Genomic DNA, 22,572 nt, shown 5'->3' with positions numbered 1-22,572 from the left:
TATTTTATTTTATTTTATTTTATTTTATTTTATTTTATTTTATTTTAATTTTATTATTACTTTTAATGTTTAGTTTTATTTTTGAGAGAGAGAGAGAGACAGAGTGCCAGAGGGGAAGGGGCAGAGAGAAAGGGAGACACAATCTGAAGCAGGCTCTGGGTTCCAAGCTGTCAGCACAGAGCCCGATGCGAGGCTTGAACTGTGAGATCATGACCTGAGCTGAAGGCTGAAGTCAGATGCTTAACCAACTGAACCACCCCAGCGCTCCCCTTTCTCCCCTGAATCCTTATTTTAAAAACCTAGTGCAATGCTTCATTGCATCGTAAAGAAATAGTAATACTATTGTCTCACCGTCAGTGCCAGAAATTAGTATGTGTTAATTTATTCTTAAATTCATCCCTGAGAAAAGAAGGATTGAGGAAATCCTACATTACATACCAATGTAGTAACATAAGGAATCTCCAGATAGGAAACCATTCAAAAATAAATTCAGGAAGTTTAGTATTCTGTGTGGTCCAAGGTCAATAAAAATGTGTCCAAAAGTATGACAAGTGTGAGGAGATAAGAAAAGAAATTGCTTCCTGGGTAAACACCTCGGAGTCCCTTCCTTTGCTTTTCCTTTCCCAGGCTTCCCGCAGCTTCATCTGATTTCTCTGCTGGCTGCTGTCTTCTCCCTGCCAGCCTCTGGGGTAGCCGGGTCCACTCACAGGAGCCCAGCAGGGGGCATCTGGGTTCCCACAGAGTGTTAAATCTACATGATGTTAAGAGGATTGACCACAGTGTTCAACCTCTGACCCCTGGAGCTTCTGGTTTGTCAATGAACGCTCAGAAGGGTGTCTTTTCTTTTTTAATTCTGTTTCCTATAGCAACTAATTTACAAATGTTTACTCCTTCTGAGTCTTCAAATAATTTGCTTTACTTGAATTTTTCCTTAGAGCCTTTGTTAATTTTATTGTATTATTATTTTTTACTTAACTAATACTTCAGAAAGGAGCTATCCAGGCCTGATATCTAGCCACAGAATTTTAGGAGGTATCACTTAGGGGGTACCTAGCCCCTGGCTACTGCTACCTCCCCTCTTCCAACTTGGACTTAGAGGTATTTCTGACTGCTCCTGCCCAAAGCTCTTGGGCTTGGCCAGAAATCTCCTGACGGACCCTCTCATCTGTTCTCTGAAGGTAGGAGAGAGTCAGCTCTAATCTGCAGCTCTCCTGCTGATATATGTGGTACATGAGCCTTCACAGCTTCCCAGGCTTTCCCTAGGGTGACCACGGATCCCACAACACAGTGTGGCCCAGCTAGTTCCCACTCACATCTGTGCCTTTTCTCAAAGTTGGATTTGAACGGAAAGACATGCTGCTGTGTGGTGGATACAGGGGAGCGGCAAGCCGGACCACTCCGAAGGAGGTTCCCATCGTATGGTCGGCATTGGGCTCCTTGGGTATCCGTCCATAAGGGCGAGTTGTGGGGATGAGGTAGGGCAAGGTATGTGCAGTCCGATCTTACATTTCTCAACCTAACACCCACTGATAAAGACTGTCATTAGAAATTCCCCAGACTGTTTTACTTACCTCCATATTCAGTGCCTTTGCTAAGTTTTTCCCTTGTTACAAATCTCCTTGGGTATTAAAATACAGTGGTGAGACAAGACAAAGAAAGCAGCATTAATCTACTATGTGATAATGCAAGACTTTAATTTAAAATTTATTTTTGGGGCACCTGTTGGCTCAGTTGGTTAAGCGTCTGATTTTGGCTCAGGTCACGATCTTGCAGTTTGTGAGTTTGAGCCCTGAGTCGAGCTCTGTGCTGACAGGTCTGAACCTGGAGCCTGCTTTGGATTCTGTGTCTCCCTCTCTCTCTATGCCCTTCCCCTGTTTGTGCTCTCTCTCTCTCTCTCTCAAAAATAAATAAACATTAAAAAATTTTAAAAAATACTTATTTTCTTTGGTTGCTCTGGAGTGTCTCTATCACCATTTGTTATACATTTATATAAAGTTCAGCCAATCCATTTGATCTTTTAGACCTCTCTGTTCAAACACCTTTGAATTTACATCAAATTTGTTGTTAAAGTAAAGGTGCATGGTATATAATATATAATATAAAATAACATGTTTTATGTTATAAATATATAAATTATATACATTATATGATATAATAATATGTTATATGACATATGTGACACATGTCCAATAACTCATGTCCATTAGGCCCACCACTGCCTATCAGAGCTATTGAGAGCTATCTTGTTCCTCTGAAACCAGACATGTATTCGTCTATAGATGATAAAGAATTTTTTCCCTATGGGCATTCTTCTGCTTCCCCTGCTAACCTGAAAACATTTGCCTGGGTATTAAGGCATTGCATCACTATAATTACAAAGAGCCTCTGGCTCTAACATGGCCCAGGCTTCAGATATCTGAATATTTCTTAGAGATACCTTTTGTTTGTATACTAAGACATGCTTGAAAACAGCAGCCATTCATTATGCAGGGAATGTTTTCTGTGGATAATTACAGAGTATAGGCAGATTGAAATGTTTATCAGCCAGGAGAATTTTATGATTGATTTATTATGATGCATTTTGGATAGATGATTTTTAAAAACTTGTGTCCATGACCTCATGATAAAATAGTTCCAGGCCAGTTATTACAATTTTGCTCAATTCTGCTAGCATCCTTGTTCACCTAAAACCCACATAGTCCTTGAGTATGAGGTTGTTTTCTTCTGGAATAGCTCTCTTAGATTTTATTATGCACCAGGTTATTTATCTGCTAAGCAAAAACAAGCCAAGCATCCCAGGATCTGTTAAGTACCTTCACATTCGTCCATTCAAATCCACAGGCTTTCAGGCATTAACCCATCCCCACACAGTCTTCGTGAAATAGCTCATCAAATGCTTGGCAACAGGACGAAGCCATCTGGTGAAGAGTAAATTGTGATTATAACCCATCCAAATCTGCCTTCTCATCAACAGCAACACTATCATCTCCCTTACCCTTATAATCAGTCATGAAACCCTAGCAAAGAAAGATGAAAAAAAAGCAAATCTGACCACCCAGAGTTTTTGGTGTCTTTTTTTTTTTTTTTTTTTTTTTCAGTTGGTAAAGCCCTATCACATTCATCTCTGAGTTAAAAACAAACTTATCTTATGGAAATTCCCTTGGTCACTGAAGACCAATTATCTCTCAGCATTTGCTTCCCCAGCTGCTTGGCACATGGGATATTCTGGGCCATCGTCATACCTCTCCCTCAGCAGGAAGCCCCTGAAATCTGACAACAAGGTGATTCAACAGGAGCTCCACGGAGCAAGCTCTTTTCAGTGCATTTGGTGGACTTCTAGGCATCCTCAGGCCCACAGCAAAGTGCAAGAGCCACAAAACCATTCTGAGGAGTGAGTGACATGCCATGACCAATTTCAGCAGACTTCCAATCAGGTTGCTTAAGCTGCCATTCCTGCAAAAACACTGTTCCAATCACATGGCTAAGCAGTGGGCAGAGGAACAAGTGATCTTGGCTGTGTGATGAGATCTCCTGATGCCTGAGTCTCACCCCTGAAGCTGTTTCCCCATTTGGTTTTAGTGTGCAGTCAACATTGAGTGCTTCAAGTGTCATTAGCAGACCAACCACAGAAGCATCATATGGGAAGCTTGTTAGACATGCAGAATCTCAGCCCTACTTCAGACCACTGTCTCAGAACCTGCATTTTCATAAGATCTCCAGGGACTCCAGGATTTTGTATGCACATTGCTGTTTGGAATAGAGCACTCCTTCCCAGAACATGCTACCCATCAAAATCTCTGGGAGAGCCCAGACTAACATCAGAGTCTCCAAGGGTGGAGCCTAGAAACCTTGATTTATAATAAGCTTTCTAGGTGTTTTGTATTCTGCCAACCTGATACAAACCTATGAACAGTAGTTCACATAGTTCAGTAGCTCACAAATGCCTTTGACAATAAGAATCACCTGGAAGAGGAGGCTTATTTTTTAAAGAAGATCTGAACCCACTTCCTGGACTATTTTATTTGGGGCTTGGGGTAGGACATGAGAATCTGTGTTCTCTCCCTACACACATACATGCACAACTAATCCTTGTAAAACCTGGGAAACATAAGTGTGGTCCCTAGCAATAGCTCTTAAATGTTAGTGTGCAACAGAATTATCTGGAGACCCTACTGACAATATTGTTTCCTGCAACCTGTAAAAATAAATAAACACCACCCAAATGAAAACAGGCAAAGTCTATTTATTCAGAACTTGCCATAGCAAGGGAGTCAGCACCATCACTTGCATTTGGCAGAAACACAAAGGTGGGAAGTGGAATGTAAACGGTTATAGTGAAAAAGGGAAGGACTCTGGTATGCCTTGATTGGAGGTTGCTGGCATGGGGAAGCTGGAAGAACCAACGAAGTAGAACATCATATGTGATTAGTTAGGAGAACACATTTAGCTTTCTCTGGTTAGTGCTATGTTGAGAGCAGGGACAAAAATTAGGGAAGCTGGCAGTTAATTGATCAAATCATGGCTGTTTGGGGCTGATTGCTGTGGAGGCTGTGGTTTGGCTTCATGGACTGGCTGCTGCAGAGGCTGTGGGTCAGACTCCTATTTTTATATATAGTCTGGCCATGGTCAGTTTGTCAGTTTGAGTTTCTCAACATCCACACCAGAATTACTAAATAGAAACAATGGTGTAGGCCTGGGCAGTGATATTTTAATAAGCTCCCCAGGTTTTCAAATTTGTGAACCACCTATCTGGAGACATCCTGGCTTTTAGCTAACTGTCCTAACACATTTTCAAAGGTATCAGGTAGCTTTTACCCCAACTCTGACCCCCACACACCATTTGAAGCAGGAACTTCTCAGAAGACACTTGTTGGCAGCTTCTCACCATTTATACACATAACTTTAGCTTCATTATTGGTGGTGGGCATGAGGCCTGAATTCTTGGGCCGTTGGGTGTGTTATTTGGGGATGGAATGGGGAGAGAAATTGGAAAAAAGACGTCAGGATGTCTTTCCATAGATCTCATCTGAAAATCAGATATAGAGTTCTCCACCAGAATCTCCTAGACAGCTTTCACAATCAAATGAAGCCTCCAGAGGAGCATGCATCCCAGAATTGTCCATGTGGAAGGAAGTGTACTTTGAAAAAGCCACTTGATGATTCTGATATTCCTCTATACCCTTTCATTGAGAACCACCGATGCAGAGAATATAATAATTCGGGGTTTGCAAACTTCAACGCCTACATGGGCCATGAGAGTAACATAAATTAGTAGGATGGCTAGATATTTTTAATTGTCTTATTTTGACACAGACCCAACTTGTTTGCTTATTAAACGTATGGATTTTTTCATTTGCATAAATAAATGTAGTCTGTCATTTATCTTTGGGGGGAAAATAGTTCTTAGCCTGCCTTTCATTTTTTTACTTTCAAGATATGATATTTTGCTATTACTCAGAAAAAGAGCTCAAGCATGATGCTAAATGGCAAATGAAACTCAGTATCAGGGAAAAAGTTGTGAATGATGGACAGACTGGGGGTGGACAGCTGCTACTCAGTTCTATGCAATTAGAGTTTATGGGAAATACAAACCATTGTCTTACGTGATTTTATCTTATTCTGATTTTTCAAAAAAGTCAGAACTGAAAGTGTTTATATGAAATCACTTGATCTTTAGATCTTGGCTCAATTTATTTTTAAGATTGTGAAGATCAAACAGATAAGTTTGATGGGCTGGATACAGACCCCAAGCCAAGTTTGCAAGCTTGGTATTACAGCATTCCATGTAAATATAATGTTAGCACAGGATCCAGTTCTTGCCAGGGGTATCAAAATGTTCCCCAAACAAATACACACAAACAGCAGGACCACATCAACTCTACCTAACCCCCGTCTCCATCCATAGTTGATCATTTTCATAGTGTATCTCGACCTTGTTTAATATGTCACCAGAAAGCAAAGATGTCAGCCAGATCTACTCATGGCCTCCTTTTCAATGATGAACACAATCTCTCTTTCCTTTCCCTTTTGTCCTCTTTAATTCATAAATCCCAGTGGTTAGGCAGACTTTGTAGCAGAAATTATGGGACTGCAAAGTGACTAATCTCTTCTTGGAACTAGACGTAGTTAAGTTGTTGGTATCTTAATTTTAATTTAAAATAGATGCAGAATCAATAGTTTTTAATTCTTCACTGGGCTAAAGAAAAAAAAAGATTTTACATTTCCAAAAGTTTTCAGCTATATTTGGGATCACTGGACTCACATTTCGTTAAGGATTGGGGAACTGTTGCTTTGGAGGATCAGAAAGTGGAGAAATTCTTAAATATTTTAACAAAATCTTTCTAAAAGTGATATTGAACTTGCTAAATATTTCTAGTATTTTCAGAACCAATCAGAGTCAAGCAAAAGTGGGCTGTAACACTTGGAAGTGGGTGGCTTAATGAGAATAATATTTTTTTGCTAGAGCATTTGATTAAAATTGATATTTTGGTTAAAATGGTTGACTCACTTAAGCAATACCTTGACAGGTAATATCTTTTTAAAAAAATCACTGATGCAAATCTGAATAATGGCATTAATTAATTAAGATTCCCAACTAGTGAAATATAAATTGAAATTCCAACCTTCATGGGAAGTTTTGGAAAAGTGTTCCTCGCCAGGATCTTCTCATTTTTTTCTTATCTATTTCTGTAATGCAGGTATGTAAGTTGCATGGTGCAGCCCAAGGTTGGACCACGAACTCAGACCAGCAAAGCCAGAAGTCAGGTGAGCTACCATTCTGAAACTAAGTGATACATAACAAATGGCTGACTATGTGACAAAGGTAATAAGTTGTATTAGCTAAAATCTTTTTTTTAAGTGTATTTATTTATTTTGGGGGGGGGGTAGGCAGAGAGAGTAAGAGGGAGAGAGAGAGAGAGAGAGAGAGAGAGAGAGAGAGAGAGAGAGAAAGAGAGAGAGAATCCCAAGCAAACTGTGCTGTCAGCGCCAAGCCCGATGTGGGGCTCAAACTCACCAACTGTGAGATCATGACTTGAGCCAAAATCAAGAGTTGGATGCTTACCTGGATTGAGCCACCCAGGCACCCCTAGCTAAAGTCTTAACTGACTTAAAATGCTTCACCCAGGAGTTGTCTGGTTTGAAAAATTACATGAAAGAAAGAAAGAAAGAAAGAAAGAAAGAAAGAAAGAAAGAAAGAAAGAAAGAAAAGTGACATGTAGGAAATTCTTTATTCTAAAAATAAATAATTCTTTATTCTTAAAAACAGAGTATAAAATCTTCGTAAGTAGTAAATGAGTTTATTCTCATCTTCATTTTTAAACATGAATAAATATTTGTATATAGGAAATTAGTTTGCTTCCTCAGAGTTTAATTGGACATGGTTTCACATGATCACTCGAGCCAATAATCATGGAAGCTCATGCCTGTTCATTACTGAGGATTGAAAATGGGGAGCCAGTGAAGAAGAGGAGGTGGCAATTTTTTTTTTTTAATTTTTTTTTTTAACGTTTTTATTTATTTTTTTGGGACAGAGAGAGACAGAGCATGAACGGGGGAGGGGCAGAGAGAGAGGGAGACACAGAATCAGAAACAGGCTCCAGGCTCTGAGCCATCAGCCCAGAGCCCGACGCGGGGCTCGAACTCACAGACCGGGAGATCGTGACCTGGCTGAAGTCGGACGCTTAACCGACTGCGCCACCCAGGCGCCCCGAGGAGGTGGCAATTTTTAGAATTAAATGTTTATGAGCACTTATTTACCAAACAAAGACTTGAATTTAATATGTCTAAAAATGAAAAGACTATGTGTAAGAACTTTTAGAAACTGTGAGGGAAAAATGCTAATGGGACTATAGGGAAGAGACCAAATAGATTAGAATAGAAGGACACTTAAGGACAGTTAAGATGGACTAAAGCCCTTAAAGAACAATTGGAGCCCAGAAAAATCACCAAACATGGTGGTCCAATCAAAAAGAGAACCAGATATGATTAATCAACAAGCTGTAACCAACACAGAAAGCAAACAGAGAAAATTGCTGGAAGAGAGAGCAAGCACTGGGGTGAACTTTGAGAATGTTCTATTTCATGAACTTCACATTTCAAAATCTGACGCAAATATGTTTTTCTTATTCAAAAGAAATCAGTTTTCTATCTGCTTAGCTTTGCCCAATAATCATCAAGTCACAAAGGCAGACTTCTGAAGAAATTTGCTGAAATCTGTAATTGGCTTTCCACTCTGTGGGGCTTTTTCAGGAGTTGTCACAGGCTTCCTTGGGAGTTGTAACTGAGAAAACAGGAGGTTATTTGATTATACAGTGGAATTATATATATATAATATATAATATATATATTATATACATATATGCACACACACATATACATATATATGTATATATATACACACACACACAAAATACACATACAAAAATATATATACATATACATACATACATATATATGTATATATAATATACAGAGTACACATAAAAGTATATATAGATAGATATAGATTGTGAAATAATATATGTAAATAATTATATATAATTATAAGTTACAAATTATAATTATATACATTCATAAATTATATATTTATAATTTTATATAAATTTCATATATTTTATTATATATTAAATTTTATAATAAATATATATTATAAATAAATATATGTTTATTATATTTTATTTATTATATTATATATTATAATATATATTTATTATATTATTTATTTATATATATTTATTTATATATTACATTTATATTTATATTTTTATATTATGTAATATTTATATTTTATATATTATTTATATTATGTAATATATATTATATATTATATATTGTATATAACAATAAATTATATAGAATTTTATAATAAAATAAGTATATATTTTATACATTAAATTTTATATATTAATTTTAAATTTTATAAATTTTATATAAATTTATATAAATATAAATATATTTATATAAATATATAAATATAAATTTATATATTTATAATTGTAAATTATAAATAATATATGTAAATTATTATATATAATTATACACATATATGTGCTTAAGTGTAATTTGTTGAAGTATTATCAATAGCTAATAAGATCAGTCAGAAGGAATTGTGTTACATCAGGGAGAGCTAACACAAGCATATCTATTTGAAGGGGTGTGAAATGATTAGCCCACCTGCAGCACCCTATGCATTGTTTCACTGTGGCCTGGGCTAATATGAGATAATAGAAAATATACATATTGGTTTCTTCCCTCAGTTCCTGGCACAAAGGTCCAAAAACCCTCATAAATTCCTAAGTGATAAGATCACTGGGAGCATCTTTTGTTCTAATGAGGTGACTCTGGTGAGCTTCTGGATGGCTACTGGATGAATGGTCACCAGAAAAACTGAGTCATGGTTAGAAGTTTGAAATTTTCAGCTCCATCCGCCATCTGACTGGGGAGAGAGTTTGGAAATAGAGTCAATACTTGACCAGGCCTACGTGAGGAAGCCTCCATAAAATCCTAATAGTATGGGGTTTGGAGAGCTTCCAGGTGGGAACACATCCACACCCAGAATGGTGACACACCCCCAACTCCCTGAAGATAGAGCTTGGGGACCCTCCAAAACCTCATCCTATGTATCTCTCCATCTGGTTATTCATCTGTATCCTCTATCAGATCCTTTAATGAACTGGTAAATATAAGTTTTTCCCTGATTTCTGTGATCTGCAATAGAAATTTAATCAGACCCAAGGATGGAGTCTTTGGAACCTCTAATTTGTAGTCACATCAGATAGAAGTTGTAGGAAATGCTGGGGGGGGGGTCTTATTACTCGTCACTGGCCATCTGAAGTGGGCATAGTCTTGTGAGACTGTGAATGTGGTGGGATCTGGTGCTATCTCCAGGTAGATGGTGTCAGGATTGAGTTAAGTAGTGTTGGAGAATTGGTTGGCAGGGGAAATCCTCCCCACATCCAGTGTCAGAAGTTCTGTGCCTTTGGTAGCGTGTGAGGGTGAAGGAGACACATGGGAGGAGGACTGAGATTCCCCATCATAGCTAACTTTCCTCCCATTTCCTTCTTCCTCTTATGCATCTCCTTCCATCCCAACTCTCCTGGGTTTTAAAGCTTTAGATCTTCATTCTCTGTGTGCCTTTTCCTCACTCCTGTGTCATGGCTTGTTTTCCCCCCACCTCTAGCAAGCACTTGGACTCATTAACCTAATGGCCTACTTCCTGAAGCACTCTGTGGCAGGGAGATGGGAGGCAGGAGCAAGAGAGGTAGAAGAAAAAAAGTACTTTGAACACAAGCCTCTTTTGTGTCTCTGAGGAGCTCTACGACCCAAGAGACTGGGGTATTTGTGAGACTAGGGCAAGGTGTTTATTACTGGTTATTTAAACTGGTGTTTTCTTTATTTAATTAAGCTCACCCCCCTTATTAAGTTGTATTAGTTGCCTATAAGAATGGGATGGGAGCAGAGACTTACTGGAAAGTTTCATCGGAGATAGTTTCCCATTTCTCTGGGCTTGGGCAGGAGTTAAGTACAAACCCCTAAAACGTCAGGGCCCCAGGATATCTCTGATCAAAGGTCACAGACAACTTTTTTTTTTCTGCCATCTTCAGACTCAGTCATAGGCTGCTTCATGCATTTTTGTTATGCTGCAAGCATGTTTTCTAAGCATGTCTGTGTTTGCCCTAAACCCCATTAAAAAAAGTGCTGATCCATTGTGGAGCCTTCTTTTAAATTTTTGATTACTCTTCCATATAGGAAATAACATTCAAGATAAAGCTACTGTCTTACATTTACCTCTAGCTTCCAGCTGCTTGGTACTTGTGCTACTTTTTATGGAGGTTTGCAACAATTTTCAGTGGACTAATTTTTAAATCTTAAGTAGAGCCATTGATAGTAATAAAAACTTTATACTTAAACAGACTTTTCTTAAGAATTTGAAAATGGATTCCAAACTTGTGCTTTGGTTCTTTGCTCTCAGTTGAACAGATGGGACCAATTATTCCCTCTAGCCATGGAGAAAAGCAAATTTTCCTTTACTCCCCAAATACTTCTCATTTGATTTAGGTTTGAGTTGCCAATTATTCCAGCTGCTCTAACTTCCAGGTCACTTTTCCATTGATACAGGAATCATATAAAAAGCAACCTAACTCTGTGTGTCCATTTATTCAGTATAAAGGATTAGCTCAAGAAAAAATGGTTATTCATGCTTGTATTTGAGATCCTTCCCAATCACTGCCTTCTGCTTTTGCTTCTTTCCTAGAAAACTACTACTTGATAATGTTCTTAGACCACTTCTGTCTAGGCTAAGCATCCTGCCTAGACCTGCTCCATGTGGCAAGCCAAGTTCCCCTTCTATTTTTGTGGGGAGAAAAGTATTCCTAAAACTACGTTATCTGATATAGTGATTTATAAAATGCTGATGTCTGAAGGCTCCCAATGAGCTTTCAATTTTAATAACAAAGATATGCCTACTCCAAAGGAATTTAAGGCCAATTGAGGAAATACTCTTTTCAGGGTGGTAGAAGGATCCTTAAGATACCTTCTAATAACCCCACACAGTTGAAAGTATATTCCACCTACACCAATTCCTTGGTCAACACCCTTTCATCTAGAGTGGATATAAAGTCTCCCTACCAACAACCAGTAGGACCATTCCTCCGGTCTGGAGGTGGCCATGTTCCATGCTCACCAACTCGCACACTCACTCCCACTTCCTGAGCACCCGCCTCGTGTCAGGACCATGTAAGACACTAGGAATAGAATGCGATAAGAATAGTTCCTGTCCCTGAGGAGCTCACCATCTTGTGAATGAAGCAAGTGTGCAGACAAAGAATTATTGCGATGTACTGAGTATTTTAGTAGAGCTTGGACAGGGCTTCTTCATTCTGCTGGGACAGGTCAGGGAAGTCTTCTCTGAAGAGCCTTTACTGCTTCATCATTGTCACTTTATGTCAGTGTTGTCTTCCCAAATACATTATAAACTGTCCTTTTTTCCCTCATAATCGCTAGCACAACATTTCACATGTACTAGGCACCCAGTAAGTGTTTGTCAGTTTATTTAATAACCATAAATAAACATGGCTTTGCCCAACTTTTCTTAACCACCTCTTGAGGATCAGGTACAGTGATGGAGAACATCCAATGGGCTGTCCAGCTACTACTTTCAACGAAGCCTTTGCTTGATTAGCACCTTGGTGTTGTCAACTCTCCAAACTGTCCCATATATCCCACCAGCATTATCCACCCTACACATCCACAGACAATGAACATACATTGTTCTGACATGCTGGAATTTTGAGCAGTCTGAAAATGAGGAAATTGCATCTCAAGACTAAATAAAACAAGCTCTCATCAGCTCATCTGCCCCCCTGCAATTCCCCCAGGGGGTGGCTCTCCAGCATTTGTCATAAACAGAATGGAGGTCATTAAATCCTGGCAAAACCTAACAACATATCTAATTATAGGTTTGAAATCATAGAGCTGAGCAGTAACGACAGGACATGCTGAGTTTAGTTACTTCTGAACACACTTTATTGCTTTGCTCGGGTAAATCATTCCCCATACTTAAAAATAGTGAAGATTTGTAGCATCATCTCCAAAGGGGCAGTCACTAGGACAGTATCCTCCGGCAGAAATAAAGAGTTCTTGAAATTTTCTAAGTGGACTTTTTAACAGAGTTGAATGTAAAGTGCAACCCTTAGCAACAGGCAAAATGAAGCTTAAGGTCATCTGAAAAGAGTATCTGATAACTTACATTTATCTCCTAAATGTGTTCCCCTCAAGTTCTTACTAGCCATAAGAAAGTTGCCAAAGTTTCTTTAAATTGCAAGGGGAACAGAAAAGAAAATGAACAAAATCATGGTTGTGGTTTCTGTTTGTACTTTGTTTCTGGAGAAAAAAACCCTACATAATGTATATGTATACATGTATGCATATATATTATATATACTGTGCTAAGCCTTTAACATAGTTCAGAAATAATATATGGACATATATGTTATGTTTTGTTCTATGTCTTTTTTAATATAGCCCAGATGTAATATGTATACATTACATATGTGTGTATACATGCATATATACTGTATCTATGTTTTGTGCTATGTTTTTTAAAAGTAGTTCAAGGGGGCGCCTGGGTGGCGCAGTCGGTTGAGCGTCCGACTTCAGCCAGGTCACGATCTCGCGGTCTGTGGGTTCGAGCCCCTCGTCAGGCTCTGGGCTGATGGCTCAGAGCCTGGAGCCTGTTTCCGATTCTGTGTCTCCCTCTCTCTCTGCCCCTCCCCCGTTCATGCTCTGTCTCTCTCTGTCCCAAAAATAAATAAACGTTGAAAAAAAAATTTTTTTTAAAGTAGTTCAGGGGTACCTGGGTGGCTCAGTTGGTTGAGCACCAATTTGATCTCACTCAGGTCTTTATCTCAGGGTTGTGAGTTCGTCCCACATTGGGCTCTGTGCTGGGTGTGACCCTACTTTAAAAAAACTAATTAATTCATTAAAATTAATTAATTTAAATAAATAAAAGTAGTTCAGAATAGGAAAATCTTATAACAATTGCTATGTTGCTGTTATGCAAAATAAAGTATGATTGGTTAAAGATATTTTCAGGACTTACTGATTGTCCCTTTTTATTAATAAAATAAGAACATGTCACTTAAAATAATCATACTGATATAAATATAAAAATGTATACTATGCTATTTCTTATATCATAATAGGATTGAATGATCTTCCCTATAGTGCACATAGATTATTAGTAACTTAAAATTATTTTTTAAAAACATTTTTTAAATAGGGGCTTCTGGGTGGCTCAGTTGGTTAGGCATCCAACTTTGGCTCAGGTCATGATCTCATGGTCCGTGAGTTCACTGGGCTCTGTGCTGACAGCTCAGAGCCTGGAGACTGCTTTGAATTCTGTGTCTCCCTCTCTGTCTGCCCCTCCCCCTGCTTATGCTCTGTCTCTCTTTCTCTCTCAAAAATAAACATTAAAAAATATTTTTTTAATACATGAAATAAAAATTATTATTTTCAAATTATTTTACCTTGTAAAATATATCATTTTATTAGTCTTCTTTTCAAAATGTTATGAATATTCATAGGCTGCCTGAGTGGCTCAGTCAGTTTGACTTCAGCTCAGGTCATGATCTCCTGGTTTGTGAATTCGAGCTGCACATCAGGCTCTGTGCTGACAGCTTGGAGCCTAGGGCCTGCTTTCTTGCTCTCTCTACCCCTCTCCTGCTCATGCTTTGCCTCTCTGTCTCTCTCTCAAAAACAAATAAACATGAAAAAAATGTTATTGGATATTCTTGCCCTTTTATTCCTTTAGAAAAATCTAGGTATATATGTCCAATTCCTAAAATCTCCCTTTAGAATTTTGACTGAAAAATATTATAGGTATAAGTTAATTTGGGAGATATTGTCAACTTTATAAAATTAAATCATTTTTATCTGCTTCTATGCTGCACTTTTAATTCTAAGCCCTTTTGCACTTTTGCTTTTAGTTTTATTCATATAGGGTCCACACAATTCTATGTGTATTTGTAAGTATTATTATTGTTATATTTGGTTATTCTTTTACTTTAATAAACACTCTACTAGTATTATTGCTAATATAGATGCTTAGGAAAGACATCAATCATGGTGAGTAAATCTTGCTGCCCTTTGCACTTGGTCACTATATAGAATTGACATATGAGAAGCAGTTTGATCACAAATTAGGGTCTGCAATTTGGAAAGTTTCCTCTGTAAGTTCTGATATAGAGTTATTTATTTGAAACCACCATTTGATCAATTGTTTTCCTGTGTGTGTGTGTGTGTGTGTGTGTGTGTGTGTGTGTGTGTGTGTGTTTTGCTCCTCTTTCTCTGTCCCTGTATTACCTGTGGTATTTTTCTTCTACTCAACATTCACGTATGCCTCCCATGCCTCTGTTTAGGTAGAAAGTGCTGCCCATCTCTTCAAGAGGCCTTCCTGGGAGACCCAAACAGTTATTTTTGTCTCCTAGCCTGTTTAAAATCAGATAACCCAGCCTCCCAAACACAGCGTCCCAATTAGTGGAAATTCAACCATCCATTTTCATGAGATAGAATCATAAACATATTACATTTATACAGTTTATTTAATATATATTCATAAGCAAGGTCTGTTTGGGATTTTGTTTTTAATAGCCTATAGGTTTTGTTCTCAGATAAAACTTGCTTCTTTTCTTTTTTTCTTTCTAGATAATACTTAATATAGACTGCACACGTTGCTGTCATTTTCTGAACTCTGAAATAATTTCCATAGGGTGGTTGATCTTAAGTCTTTGGAAGTTTGAAATGACATTTATGAAAAGTCACCCAAATGTTGTGCTTTGACACCTGTTCCATTTCTTCTCTGTCCATTCATTCAATTTGTTGAATGTCTACTCTGCCGGAAACTCTGTTAGGTATGTTTGAGTTTCTACTTATTCTTGATTCAATTTGGAGTAATTATTTTGTCCTGGTGATTCATCCATTTCATTGAGCTCTTCAAATTAGTTGAATGGCATAATGTACTTTTTTTTTTTTTATCATTTTTGAATCTCCTTTAATTTCAAGTTTATAATTGTGTTTTCTGTCTTTTCTTTTTGATTAAACTTGTCACATTTGTGTGCTCTATTGCTTATATTTAAAGAATTTGTTCTGAATACCTTAATTCTGCTTTTTAAGTATATAAGCTTCTGATCTCATCATTTATATTTTTTGAATCTTTAAACTTCTCTTTTTTAAATTTGTTAATCCATATTATTTCCTATCTTTAAGAATGAAGGTACAGTAATGAATTTTTTTTTTTTTGTTAACTGCTCTGGATGCCTCCTCATACATTTTTTATGTATACTACTTTATATTTTTATTTTATAAAAGGTCCGTAATTATGGGTTTTGTTATATTTTTATTATAAACATATATATTCTGTAATTTTGCAGTTCTCAAAAGAAACAGACATATTTAAATGATCAGCAAACTCTTCATATGGAGCCTATATGTCTTCTGGATCATAGCAATTTCAAATATTACACTTTTATTAAAAAGCTTATCTGAATAAAATTAAGATACAGATATTAGTTAATGGAATACATCTTATTTAAATTTCATTTTTAAGAACCTTATCCTCTTATACTGACTTTTAGTTAATTGTGTACTCTACTGGTGGGGTTCAGGACATGCTACCCCAAAATACAGCACCGTGACATACTGAATATTTTAAGCTGAGGGAGTTTGTGAAAGCAATAGAAGCAGGAAGGTCACTCTGACCTTCCCCTTCACCCCACCTCTCTTGAAGTAAGTCATAAAACCCTCATGTGAAAGGCGTCCTCCCTATACCAGGAAGAAAGGAACATCTTTATCTCTGAAGACAAAGAAGCACAGGAAGATTCCAAGCAGGTTTCCTCTAGCTTGCCACATTTACCTCACGTTCTCTAACCTATCCTGTTTCTCCATGACTGTCCACTCTTTATCAAAGCCAGCATAAAAATACTGAGGTTTAATGGTCACTTTGGGTCTTCCTTTCCTTATGAAAAGCCTCCTGTGTCATATAAAACTTAGATTTTAAAAATTGTATGTTTTTCTTCTGTTAATCTGTCTCTGTCCATTTAATTTTCAGACCTAGCCAGGGACCCTCATAGAGTCAAGGAAAATATTCCACCCCCCCCCCCATACTATGAAGGCAAAATTTAAGCTTTGTTGATCTTTTCTTTCATTCTCCAAGACTTGCCTAGTGACAAGCTCATAAGTTTAAATAGATTTTAATTAAACACAAAAGCAGCTGATAGACAATATGGTCATCAACTTCAAGAACCTAAGTAACCTTTGGAAAACTATGTCATATTAGAGCAGCTGCTGTAAGAAGTAATGGAAACTCAACCTAAATTGGTTTGAGAAAATAGAGAGAGGTTTATGGTAGGGTCTGTGGGTTGAATGGGTCACAAGCAAACATGCTAGGATCACAACAATATTATCAGGGCTCTGTCACTCTTGTTGCATCTTTTGAATCTGCTTTCTTGTGTATTTGTTGGCTTTGTTCTTATTAAGCCTCACTCCACATACTTGGAAAGATGCCAATAAGCATACATGACCTACCAGCTAGCAATCCTAGGGGGGAAAAAAATCAAGATTTTAAAAAAAATTTATCTCCCATGGGGCGCCTGGGTGGCGCAGTCGGTTAAGCGTCCGACTTCAGCCAGGTCACGATCTCGCGGTCCGGGAGTTCGACCCCGCGTCAGGCTCTGGGCTGATGGCTCAGAGCCTGGAGCCTGTTTCCGATTCTGTGTCTCCCCCTCTCTCTGCCTCTCCCCCGTTCATGCTCTGTCTCTCTCTGTCCCAAAAATAAATAAACGTTGAAAAAAAAATTAAAATAAATAAAATAAAAAATAAAATAAAAATTTATCTCCCAAGTAAAACCACCAGAGTGCTCAGACCACCACATTTTGGACTCAGTTCCTGAGGCTGGGAGGGTGAAATGTTCTGAGATTCCAGTTCCTGGGCCATGTTCACACCCTTAGGATGAAGGTGAAGGTGGAGCAACCATCCTTCACCATTACCTGGGTCCATGCCCAACAGACAGAGCCTGTTTCAGAAGACAAGAGGATGAATCCCAGGGCAGGCAAATAGTAAGGAATATTCCTAAATCATTTATTTTATACTTTTGAGTGTCCTGTTATTTCAGTTAACACTTGTTGCCTGACATTAATCCACAGCTCTGAGCAAACTGAAGAGTTCCCTGGTCCTAAATTCTCTACTTATAGTGCTTCAGCTAGATCTCAGCTCAATTTATACAGCTTCTCTTTTTCTCTTTATGGTGGTGGTGGGGGGGAGTTACATTGAACTCCAGACTTCTTGGGGAAAGTTAGAAGCTAAATGATGTTTGATGGTCCATTTTTAATCAGAGGAGAGCAATTTTCCCCTCTCAAAGGAGGACTCCTCACATCAGGTATTTGGCTTGAGAGGTGCTTGCTGATTAATTACTTACATTTACATAATATTAATCTCCTTTCTAACAATTTAGCAAGCTTCCAACTGATGCCCCCATATCGGTCTGACAGAACACCCTTGCCCTTAAAAGGCCAGAACTATTTTTCCAGTGCATGGAATTGGCAGTATTGTTCTTACATGGGGCAGGAGGGACTCCTGGTGCCCCATTCTTTTAGGGTTCTGCTGTGGCCCTTCCCCAGCTCTGCACTGCCCCATGCCCCCCACTATCTTGACCAAGTTATAAGTAGTCAATACTTTGAGTTCCCTAGCTAAACATCCCCAACTCCCCTTTGCCACCTTTGTTGACCTCTTCCCCAAGTCCAGCCTCTTGAAGACAGAATATATTGGCAGTGTGTGTACCCCCCAGTCCCAGGGAGTGGCCAGTGGGGACTCTGGGGAATGTGGCAGGAGCTTGGACTGGAGCCTAAGCTGTCCACACACATGTATGTGAAGCCCCTTGTTGTAGGAGTGAGGGAATAAGTGGGGCAGGCTGAGGTCCAGGGCCCAGGGATAGGGGTTGACTCTTTTATACCACTAGGGTCCATCATGGAAATCCAAGGAATCTGAAAATTCTAAGTTTGAGCCTGGCCTTTAGGTCATTATGAAGATATGTTTGTCAAGGTAGGAAGACAGAATACATTTCATATAACAGTTTGTTGGCTTGATCTGTAGCTTTCAAATATGGACATGTGTGGTAGATGTGCCTCCATTTATACTCTTGCCCGGGGCCTCAGAAATGTTAGAGCAGTCCTGGGAGTCAGAGAGGCTGCAGAGGCTGTTCTGAGCAGAGAAATAAGGCAGAAGTGACCAGAGATGGGATTCAGGGAACCCAACCACAAACAGGTTGGTATAACATCCAGATGGTGTGGAAAATAATTAAGCAGGTGTCCGTCTTTCCCACCAGGTTGTCAACTGTTTTTGAAGTGAGCTTCTATGGAACATGCACTCCTGTGCTTGGCAGAGCATTCTGTACAAACTAAACTCTCAATGGTAGATACATTCATGTTGAACAAATGAGGTAATATACATCACCCAGAGGGAAACCGCAAATACACTTGTCATCATTCACTCATCATAAAGACAACTACAGATAAATGGATAGTAGTCTTAAATTTTATTAATTGATGTTATAAGTGAGCCAGTTTCATGCTATGTTAATTTCAAATAACAGGTAATAAGCAGAAAAATAAGAAAAATAAAATATGGCTAGCATAAAACAATTGTATTGCAATGTACTTTTCTAAAAAATTGGGGCCTGTTGTACTTACCCGGGCCACCACTGGCAGGGATGCAGGAATGCATTGAGCACTCTGAGGGGCAGGCGTTCCATGCGATATTTTGTCAATGACAGCTCAGCACAACCAACCCTCTGACTTATCCACAAGGCTTCAGCATGTTCACTCTTAAATGTGCCATCTTTCCAAGGCAACTTAAATGTAGGTGTTTAAAATTTTTTAAGGCTTTTTTTTCCCATAGGCCCAAGGCAGCCAAAAAAGATATGCCAATGACCTCTAGTGTCTGCCCATGGGGCCTCACACAATCTTACTCAAAAACCCTCATAGATGAACATACAGTTTTTTTTGTCGGAGTGTTCCTTTCCTGTGTGTGAGGGGAGGGGCAAAGGAGAGAGAAGGGAGCTGGAGAATAAGGAGATGGGTGGGGTAGTAAGTGAATGGTAAATAAGTGGCAGATGTGTGTATAGGTAAGAATCTCCCTGAAGCTCATATCTTATCTTTTTCTTCACTGCCTTCTGGGCCCTCTTCTGTGCACATGGATGTTGACCTCACCACCTTGCCTCTGTTGGTGCTTAATAGTCTCCCCTTTGGTGGAATCCTTCCACCTCCTTGTACACAAATAACCCCTCTCAGCTCTGCACCTTTGCACATGGAGCTCCCTCTACCTGGTCTTCTCCTCCCACCTGCTTTTCCAGATGGCTTTAAGTTATGCTCCTCAACCCCATCACAAACCAGGGAGGCTGCCCTTGATGCTTCAGCTCTGGGTAGCTGCCCCTCCATCTGCTCCCATTGTTCACTATGTTTTCCCTACTGTAGCATTACTACATGATATTGTAAATGTCTACTTACTTGCTTGTACCTTCTACTCAACTACAAGGTCTATGCAGATAAGGAACAGTACTCTAACAGCCTTGGTCATGACCTCCATAGGTATTTGTGCATGCATTTGTTGACCAAATGATTAGAAGAATGAATGAATGAATGAATGAATGAATGAATACCATCCAGGTTGGCAGGTAGGCTTATGGCGGAGCCTCAACTCCCCATTCATTTCTCATGTGAAAGCTGGGCCAGGACTTTGCCACAGGTAGGGTCACATATCAAATAGGTGCAGGCAGAAGATGAAGTAGGCACAAGTTTGTAAAAAGTGAGGACCTACTGTGCCAATCATGGGCAGGAATGTAGGAATGCACTGAACACCCTGTAAAGGGTGAGAATGTTATTGGCCCAGCTGTATATATGGAGAGAAAATTTATCCCATATCTACTGAATATCTACTAATGATAGGCACTCTGCCAATTATTTATATATGTGATCTCATTAAATCATTACAACAACTCCACGGAGGCATTAGCTGGTATCTCCATTTTACTCAAGAGGACACTGAGGCCCAGAAAGAGTAAGCAATTTGGCTGAAGTCACCAGCAGTGGATTTTGGATCTAGGATTTAAATTCAAGTCTGACTCTTACCCCTGTATCATGCTGCTTCCAGAGGTGGGGTGAGGAATCTTAGAAGCACCATGTGACTTCTAACACTTGGAAGCCTATTGGCGACTCCAGGGGGGAAATGAGGAGGATCTGAACTAAAATACTGTGGAAAGCTTTGGGAAGAGGAAGAGATAGATGTAAGAGCTCTCTGTGAGATATACACTGGATTAGTGCAATAATACAATGCTTATTTATTTATTCATCCAATATTCATCGAGCTTTTTTATGTGCCAGACACTATGTTTAGTTGGCCCAGGAAATGTAAATAACAGTAAAATTTGGTTTTGGCACTCAGTGAACTCAGATTCTAAAAGAAGCAGTAGATGAAAATAATGATGCTACAGGGTCACTACATCTTTGATAGAATCTTTGATTCTATCTTTTAACATCTCTGTCCATTACTTCTTTTCTCCTCACTGATTTGTGGTTCACAGGCCTCTGCGGATTGCAACCATTACTGCCAGGGTCTCACACGCGGCCTTCCTGGCTTGCACACAGCACTAGCTCCAACTACATTTTAAGGCCATTTCATGAATGCTTGCCGGGAACCACTTTCTCAGTTCATTGGCAACATGATCACAACTACAACTGCTTACCTTAAAAGGTGTTGCATGAAAACACAAAAATGTTAACAATCATTTATTCAACACCTTCTATACATCAAACTCTTGAGCAGGCACCAAGTACAACACTGTGAATACAAGAGATGTGGCTGTCTTTGAGATTAAATTTAAAGGGAAATACAGACAGTAAATGGGCAGATGCCCATTAAGTGTGAAAGTACAAAACTGTGTAATTGGTTAAGTTATGGCAAAATATAGGAGGGCATCTCCTTTGACCTAAAGGAGTCAGAAGGAAGCAATGACATTCAAATGTAAAAAAAGAGAAAGAAATGTATATCTAGAGATTCTATTCAAAATAGGGCCCTTTTTCCCACTCAAAAGAATTGTTCTGAATGTATCTTTTGAGATATAGGGAGTAAAAAACATTAAAGAAAAAAATGGGTTATTTTTCCTGGAATCTAAAAAAATAAATTGAAAGATGGAGAATGTTCCCTCACTAATGGCTTTAATCAAAAACTCAGAATCTATGTATCATCTTTAATACTCAGAGACATGTTATGAGGGCACCAACCAGACTCTGTCTTTCTAATCCTTTTTCTGAGTCATCTTTTATCCTTCCCATTGCTTCTGCTGAAAGAACTGCCAAACCTCTATTTCCCTGCCCTAGAATTCAAGTTGATAAATGGAAAGACTATTTCCAGTGGGAATATTGGCAACCTCCAGACATTGACTCTTGGGTTTTGAAAGAGGATTCTGCTTTTGTTAATGGAAATTCATGAGTATTTGGAACACACTGATGCAATAGTTCCATAGTCTGAGGTCAAAGGGGGCCTGTGTGTATTAGCAGGAGGCACTGGCTCCGATCTAATCAGTAATAACCTTAAGACCATTAGAGATCAAGCAGCTCTTGAAGTGGGTCCATAGCAAAGTTTGCTGCATAGCTGTAAGTGGTGTTGCTGCTGAAACTCGCAAGATCTCTCTATGCTGCTTTGACAACTCTGCTTGCCCCATCTGAACCCAGCTGCAGACCATCTATGCCTGATCATGTTTCCAATTCCCTAATGGGACCCATGCCAAGGACTCTAGTCCACCACAACAGAACCCTGAGGCTTGCCTAACTTCCCACAACCTTGTGAGTTTGGGGTGAATGTGTTTAATAGTCAGTTTGAGAGCAAAGAGGGCAAGGAAGAGATCTATAAACACACATATTATTTCTTTCTCCCTCTTCCTCTCTCCTTCTGTCTCTCTCATTCCCTCTATCTCCTTTCTCTCTCTCTCTCTCTCTCTCTCTCTCTCTCTCTCTCTCTCTCTCT

General features: G+C 38.9%; 1 long non-coding RNA gene across 2 annotated transcripts in view; it reads left to right on the top strand.

Annotated features, from left to right (window-relative positions):
• The window catches only part of LOC121019205 (uncharacterized), a 250,875-nt gene that overhangs the window by 95,106 nt on the left and 133,197 nt on the right, over positions 1 to 22,572 (top strand). For both annotated transcript variants that reach the window (XR_005785502.1, XR_005785503.1), the window contains exon 4: positions 6,699 to 6,765. This is a non-coding gene — a long non-coding RNA (uncharacterized LOC121019205). The remainder of the gene's footprint in view (positions 1 to 6,698; positions 6,766 to 22,572) is intronic.

This window comes from Herpailurus yagouaroundi, unplaced genomic scaffold, assembly GCF_014898765.1.
Source record: "Herpailurus yagouaroundi ecotype Mexico unplaced genomic scaffold, PumYag 221, whole genome shotgun sequence".
Classification (NCBI taxonomy): domain Eukaryota; kingdom Metazoa; phylum Chordata; class Mammalia; order Carnivora; family Felidae; genus Herpailurus; species Herpailurus yagouaroundi.
The sequence above is the reverse complement of the archived record's forward strand: the minus strand, read 5'-3'. Positions and strand labels throughout refer to the sequence as shown.